The sequence below is a fragment of the Vitis riparia genome, chromosome 19 (genome assembly GCF_004353265.1).
Source record: "Vitis riparia cultivar Riparia Gloire de Montpellier isolate 1030 chromosome 19, EGFV_Vit.rip_1.0, whole genome shotgun sequence".
Classification (NCBI taxonomy): domain Eukaryota; kingdom Viridiplantae; phylum Streptophyta; class Magnoliopsida; order Vitales; family Vitaceae; genus Vitis; species Vitis riparia.
Window position 1 is genome coordinate 25,477,370 of NC_048449.1, and position 8,409 is coordinate 25,485,778.

General features: G+C 30.4%; 1 pseudogene; it reads left to right on the plus strand.

Moving 5' to 3' along the window:
* Nucleotides 1–273: 273 nt before the first annotated feature.
* On the plus strand, nucleotides 274–1,979 carry LOC117908373 (annotated as a pseudogene).
* Nucleotides 1,980–8,409: the final 6,430 nt, after the last annotated feature.

Here is an 8,409-nt window from a genome sequence, read left to right on the forward strand (position 1 = left end):
AAAACTATATGTCATAACTTTAATTTATCTAGCACAAATTTAGGCTACATTTCATACAATTAAAGCTACAAATTTACACATACAAACATATAAATTAGCATAAAATAATTTAATTTGCATGTAAAAAAATCACATAATAATTATTTTTTTTTTTAAGTAAAAGAGATTTCAGATTGTGATTGGGTGCCCAAGCCCATATAAAAAACACAATCCAGTTCCAAGCCCAACAAAAATATTTCAAAACGGGCCATAAAGGCCTAAATTGGCCCAACTTTCACATTTATCCCATGGCTTAATTTTTCTTTTATCCCCATAGCCCAAAACTTTAGTGGGCTTCATTGAAACCTAATCTCTCTCTAGGCTCATCATCTTAACTTCACTTGCACCGAACCCATGATCCTATTTTTTTCGCCACCCGCATAGACTGCTCTATCACCGGCAACACCGCACCAATACTAAGCGCGGCAACCTTCCAACACCAGCAGCAGTCCAAACCTTGGAGTCGCCTGTATCACACAGGCAAGAAGAGCCTTTGCCACACGCGGTGCCCTCTAGCCATCTACATCACCAACAGGAACAATCTCACTGGTTCCCTTCGATCGCCTACATCACTAGTAGGAACAGCCTCACCAGTGATCTCCAGTCGCCTGCATCACCAGCAAGAACAACCTCATCGGTGTCCTCCAGCTACCTGCATCACCAGCAGGCCAACCTCTATTCTTTCCGGCCAGATCAACATGGTTGGCTGCGACGGTGTCAACGACCACCACAAATGGGACGAGGTGGTTCTGCCGGAATGCAGCCCTGACTCCTCCATCCCCCTCCTCAACGCCCAGCTCCACTGGGAGTCCGCCCGCGAGCCCCTCCATGCCGATATCGATACTAAGAAGGCCTATGGCATGGGACCGAGGATGTCGTTCACAAACACCGTGAGAAAGTGCGTGGGGTAGTGGGGTTGGTGTCGTGCACGGTTGGCGGCACCGCCATCAAAGAGTGGGCATGTGGACAACCCTTGTATGAGAACATGGTGAACAGGGCTAAAGAGTCAATGAAAAGCTGATGGGAGATCAAAGCGTTGTTGTGGTATCAAGAAGAGAGTGATACATTGCCGTATAACAACGCTAAGTCGTATAAGGATAACATGGAAAGCTTAATTCAAAATGTTCGTCAAGATCTCGCCTTCTCTCCCAATCATCCAGGTTCGTCAAATCCCTTAATAAATTCCATAATCTCTGCATCTCATGATACCCAATTGGTTTTTATGAAAATATGTTTGGTAATTGGTCAAGACAAGTTTGACGTTCCCTACAACAAGCAAGGTATTTCATTTTATGCAGTGATTTAAGAGATCAAAAAATGTAACAAAGTATCTCATGCAAAAAATCAATACCAAAGCAAAGGTAAGAATCATAAGGCTCTAATACCAAATGTAATATTACATGGAATACATTCAATCTAAATGTAGGAAACTTTGCCATATGAATCAAATCTAAAAAGATTTAGGATTACCTACTTACCTCCAACCATTGTTTTCAATTCTATACTGACTAGTTGCTGCAGATTTTTGATTTTCCAAACTCTGATCTCTCTCATTAGATGGTGTATCACTGATGAAGAGAACAACAGCAGAGAGACGAGGTCGGGACCAAAAACTGATATATAGAGCTGTGGCTTCCCATTAAACCACAGCGTTTTCCATTTGCTACCATTATGCATCAGTTATGGAACACGTTCCTAAACTGTAGGGAAGTGAAAGATGATTTGGTGGAGAACTTGGTCCAGGTGTTGGACCACTTCAGAGTTGTGTGAACATGTAATAGATAACATTTGGTATCAGGTCCAACACCTTGACCAAGTCCTCCACCAAATCATCTTTCACTTCCCTACAGTTTAGGAACATGTTCCACAACTGTAGGGAAGTGAAAGATGATTTGGTGGAGGACTTGGTCAAGGTGTTGGACCACTTCAGAGTTGTGTGAACGTGTAACAGATAACAAATAGATCACATGCAAAGATGGATCTGATGTGTCACCTTTTCGTAGCCAAAACGCTGTCGGAGGATCAGTTTTTCCATACCATAAATATCGTAGGTTCGATAACTTAATGGCCACGCAAATCTATACATCTGTTTGGTTTGATCACCATGGGATATGCTCAATTCAAAATTACAACAAGGATACATTATCTTGCATTCTTCATCATCATCAAGTGGAAGATGATGGAGAATAAAGAAAATCCCAAGATATTGTCATCTTTATACTAATTATGTGGGAGTTCTATTCTTACTTCACATCCCATGCTCTTATCACTCATCCACTTTGGTATTCCACTGCTTCCTGGAATAATAATGTAAATTGGGAAATAGCACCGGTGGTTTTTGCTTACATCTAAAGATTCCAGTGAGAATAGGCACCATGAATCACTAGGGATTGCTCCTTCCATTAGATTGCAACCAACTACATCCAGGCCTCTTAAACAACATTGCAAGCTTCTCAAATTGTCGGTAATTTGTGGAGCTTTGAACAATTACGAACACAAAGACTCCTAAGACGTGTCAAATTACCAATACTATTTGGAAGAGTCACAAGGTTCTCATAATTGCTCAATTCCAACAAGTTAAGATTTTTTAGACGTTCAATTGATGATGGCAACTCTGTTATAGCCATTCCACATAAATAAAAGGAAGAGAAATGTTCCATATCAAACATGATCTCTGAAAAAGCCTCTACATTTGAACAACCATTGAGAAAGAGTCGTTTGAGTTTTTTTAACCCATAAATGCTGCTTGAAAGACCACTCAAGTTTTTATAGTTTTCTAAATTTAAGTTATTAAGTCCGATGAGATGACCTATTGAGCACAATAATTCTTTTGTAGCAATCTTTCCTACAAAAAAAGATGTCATAGATTCCCCATATTCCTTTCGATCTCAGGAAACTTTTCAAGATTTGAGCAACCATTGACAGAAAGAGTTTGAAGAGCCTCTAAGGACCCAATGTTGTCTAGAAGTTCCTTAATAGCAGTGTTTCCTAAAAGAAGCGTATCTAAGCATTTCATATTCCCTTGAATCTCTGGAATTTTCTTGAAGTTAAAGCAATTTGAAAGGCTAAAAAATTCAAGAGATTCCAAATATCCAACGTTGCTCTATAGTTCTTTGATTCTAGTCTCACTTAAATTAAGCACCCTCAAATATCCCACATTCGTTAAGATATCTGGAAATTTCTCAAACTTTGAACACTTTGAGAGATCAAGAATTTCAAGAGATGTCAATGACCCAATGTTGCTTGGTAGTTCTTTTATTCCAGTCCCACATAAACCAAGCTCCTTAAAAAATTTCATCTCCGGAAATGTGCTAATAGATGAATGAAGTTTGCAAAAACTTGTACAACCTTTAAGATTCAGTATCTCCAAATTTGATTTATGATTAAAAACAAAAAACAAACAAACAAACAAACAACTCATAAGCCAAATACAAAATTAATGTAAAGTGCTTTTTAAATATTTCAAATGATATATTATTACTTATATTTTTATTTAACTAAGAGACATTTGGTAAGATTGATAATTTAATACTTAATTCTGTAAAATTTTGTGCAACAATTTGATTTAACTAAGCAACACTTGGTAAGATTGAAAATTTAATTCTTAATTTTATAAGTTGACTTTAATAAAAATTTTATTAAGATCATTAAGATTGTATGATAAATAAATGTTTAATCATATAAGATGACTTTAATAAGAATTCTGTTGGTTGAAACTTATTATTTAATATTATTGAGATTATTATAAATAAATTTTTAAAAAATTTAGAACTATCTAATTTTGTTGAATTTTGTTGACCAAAAATTTTAAAAATCTTATTATTAAATAGACATTACTCTCTTAACCTTTTGTGCATTTTACACTTGTATTCTTACATTCAAAACCCAACATTTTGCCCCCCAAACTTGTCAAAAACCAACAATTTACCCTCAATTACAAATCCTTCAAAAAATTACAAAAGGGTTTGTTCTTTTTCACACTTTGATTTTTTAAACTTAGGTAGAATTAACTTTGAATTAAAATTTTCTAAATGCCTTCCGAATATAGCAACCACTAATTTTGAATTTTTATTTTAGAGAGATGTTTGCATAATTATTTCTGATTTCTTCATACAGTTAAAAAGTGTGACAACTTCAAAATTAGTAATAAACTTTTTTCTTTGTATTTTAACCTTATTTCTTTAGTCAACAAATGATTCATTGACTTTTTAACAAGTTTGGGGGCACAAAGTATCCATTTTCCTTTGTATTTTATTTTTTACTCAACAAATGATTCATTGACTTTTTAACTGCATGTGTAGGGGGCACAAAGTGTCCAATTTTTCTTTGTATCTTAACCTTATTTCTTTACTCGATCAAAAAATGATTCATTGACCTTTTAACAAGTTTGGGGGCACAAAGTGTAGTTCTTTGACAGATTTAGGAGCCAAAATGTTGAGTTTTGAATATGAGGGGGTAAAGTGTGAGAAATACACCAAAGTTTGAGGGGATAAAGCATATTTAACTCTTATCATTAAATAATAAACTAAAAACAGAGACATGATAAAGAAAGAGTTTGTAGTTGTGGAAGAAAGTTTATAAAAAGTTTAAAAACTTTATAATGAGAATAACAAATTAGTTTGGATTAAGAAAAAGTATTTTTTTTAACTTGTTAATTTAAAACATATTTTTTATTTAAATAATATTAATGCATTTCAATGCACTTTTTACTTTTTATTTTAGAAAATAAAATGTCTATATATATGAATTGCTATTCAAAAAATTATAAAACTATCTTATGTTCTTAAAAATACTTTCCAAAATTTTTAAAATTTAAGCGAAAAGTTGTTAATTTAAAACATATTTTTATTTAAATAATATTAATGCATTTCAATGCACTTATTACTTTTTATTTTAGAAAATAAAATTTCTATATATAGGAATTGCTATACAAAAATTATAAAACTATCTTATGTTCTTAAAAACACTTTTCAAATTTTTTAAAATTTAAGTGAAAACTTTTCACTTTCTTAAATTTAAAATATTATGAAGAAAGATAAAATCTCTACTTTTTTGTATAAGAGTTTCTATATTTTACAATATAGTTTCTGTTTTCAAAAAAAATAAAAAATAGAAAATGTATTCAAACAATTTATTTTACTATAAATATTTATATATGCTTATTGAGTAATTATTAAGGACTTTCTCACTTTATTAAGAACACTCTAAGTGAGGTCGGGAAAAAATGTTAGTAGATACGCTTTTGAGCATGATATCAAATAATAGTTTAAATTTTAAGGCGGACTTTATCAAAACATGAAATTGTTTATGAATTTCGATACTAGCTAAAACTGATTACTCTAAAATATTTGAAAATATAAAGTGTGAGTGCAATATACTTAGAATATATGGGAGATATAAATTAGTGTGATATACTAGTGTCTTAATTTAATTAACCATCAAGGCTATTAATAATTTTCTTCAATTATCCAAGAAAAACTAAAATCCACAACAAAAATCAAAGCCTATTGTCTTAACAACCTAAAGTTATAGATTAATCACATATCACTTCTACTTTTACCTTTGAATCACTTTAAAGGTTTAAGATACAAAAAGCAACTCTTCAACAAATCATTGGTTATATTTGGTTGAAAAGTATTAAAGAAATGAGAAAAATGTTAATAAGAATGATTTGTTTTTATTTTTTGTTTTTTCATAGAAAATATGAAAGAAAATTGAATATTTAGGCTATATTTGGTTTCAAGAAAATTTGATGGAAAATATAAGGAAAACAAAATAGAGAGAAAAAACATAAAATAAAAAAAATTAAGTGATATATATATATATATATATACACACACATGCTAAAGACAAAATGGAAAGGAAAAATGAAAAAAAAAAAAAAAATTGAAAAACAATAAGGCTATGTTTGGTTCTAAAAAAAATTGAGGGAAATTTAACGAAAATAAAATAGAGTGGAAAAGTATAAGGAAAGAAAAGGTATATGAGAATAAAAAATAGATTTAAAATCAATAAATTAATTTTATATATTACTTAAAATTTATTTCACTTGTTTTAAAGATTAAATAACTTGAAAATATATAAATTTCTAATTTATTTTAATTATTTTTTTTTTCTATAGTATAACTAAATATGAAAAAATCATTTTCTTCAACAGTTTTTTTCTTTCCTTTATATTTTCTTGAAGTCAAACATAACATAAAAATTTAAAGTCAATAAATTATTTATGTACGTTACACCAAACTTATTACACTCATTTTTTCCTCTTTTATATAAATATTAAATAATTTAAAATACATAAATTTGTAATTAATTATAATTATATTTGATTTTCTTTCATATATTATCTAGTAAAACAAAAAAAATGAGAAAATCATATTTCTTTAACAATTGTTTCTTTCTATCCTTAATACCTTTTGGGAATCAATTATAAATTTGTACAAGCAATAAAACTTCACTCAAATCGAGTGAGCACATTTTCATGGTTTGAAAGCAACTACCATTTTAATCAAAGGGGTACCCAAAGATTTCTCAAATCATGACCACTCAAAAAGAGTAAAAAATAAATAAGTAAATATAAAGTTTGTGATATGCTTAATAAGTAAATATAAAGTGTGTCATATGTTTAACATGAGTTATTGAAAATGTAACCAAAACATATAAAATAAATGACATGCCTTAGCATCATTTATTTGACACCAAATAATACTTTAAATACCATAGAATAAGACTAACCACATATTCATTTACAGTTTGTTAATATGAACTTGAAAGATAAGCATTTTGAGGCATTGAAGTAAACTAAAAATCAATGGCTTTTTGGAATCATTAAGCCAATATGAGAACCGTGAAGAGGTTTTAGAATCATTAGAGTTGCACTATTCATGATTAATGACCGGAGTTAGGTTACCAATTTGGACCAATTATAAAGTATTCAATCCATAAAATTTGATCGATTTTCGAAAGTTTGGGGAGTGGAAAATTTTGAATCATTACGTCACAAAACTAGTTTACTTGTGATAAAACAGTGCGTCTACTCCAACTTTACATTTTTCTACTTTTTTCTGTTTGGGAAATACAAATCTTGTATTCCAACGCAGCTCTTCCATGCACATTGCAGTATTTGTTTTCTTGAGAAGGTAAAAACGGGTCCTTTTTCTCTACATTTTGGGAAGTTTTAAAAATGGCACAACAGACCGGAATCATAACAGATTACATGTTTTCAATAAATTTTAAAACATGTTTATAATTTGAAGAAATGTTTCCATTTCCATAAACTCGACATCAATTGGAATGATCGCATGTCACAAAACTATCCCGGTTATAAGAAAACCATGTATTAACAACAACTCTATTTTATTGTTGTTCAAGAAAAACTATGTATTCCCATGTAATTAAAACTGGTCACTCGTTTCTCTCACGTTTCAACAAGTTAAATGTAGAACTCTTTCAACAAGCCAAATATGGAAAGTCTTTCAGTTTAAATTGAACCCATCTGTTGAATTAAAATTCTCTCTCACATTACATGGGTCCCGCGGCCTGAAATCCCACTAAATGGGCTTGGCCCTAGGACTCACGTAGACGTCCACATTCTCTCCATAAGCCCAACGTGGAGAGAAAGACATTAGCTCTCATCCTTTTCAACTTGGGAGGGAACTTACACTACTGATATACGTACAGTTGGAAAATTCTTGAGTCGGATTTTGAGAATGACGTAGAAGATTACCACGTATGTAGGTAGGGTGATGAGAATATGAAAATATTCATATTCTCACCCTTAGTTGTTATACGAGTTATTATACTTTTGCTTCGATGATATAAATATATATTTGGATTTTATAAATATTTAACAAGGTTCAATTTTGGTTCTTATTTTTAAATAAAGAATACAAATGTGTTTAGTAACGAAATATATATATAATGATAAACTTTAAAATAATTTTAAAAAAAATTAAATTATTTTTCAGCAACTTTTATAAGAGACTAGTGTTTTTTTATTAAGTATAAGACGAGATAGTAGTGATCAAAATTTATTTTCAAATTTGTAATTTTAAAAATAGAAATTAGTAATCTATTTTAAATGTTACCTTTTTTTTTTTAGTATTATTTAGGAAAATCTTTGTAGTTGTAAAAATCAATTATCATGAATCATGGTTAAGGGTTTAGTAGAATATGGTTTAGAACTATTGTAAGTTTCAAAAGTTTAACATTTGAGCGGTTAATAAATTTGATTATTAAATTATCATCAATATGTATAATAATTAAAATAAAGTAAAGATATCAAGATTTTAAACATCGTGGATATGTGTAACAAAAAATTGAAAATCAACCTTAAAATAAATAAGTTATTGTAAATTTTAAAAACCAATT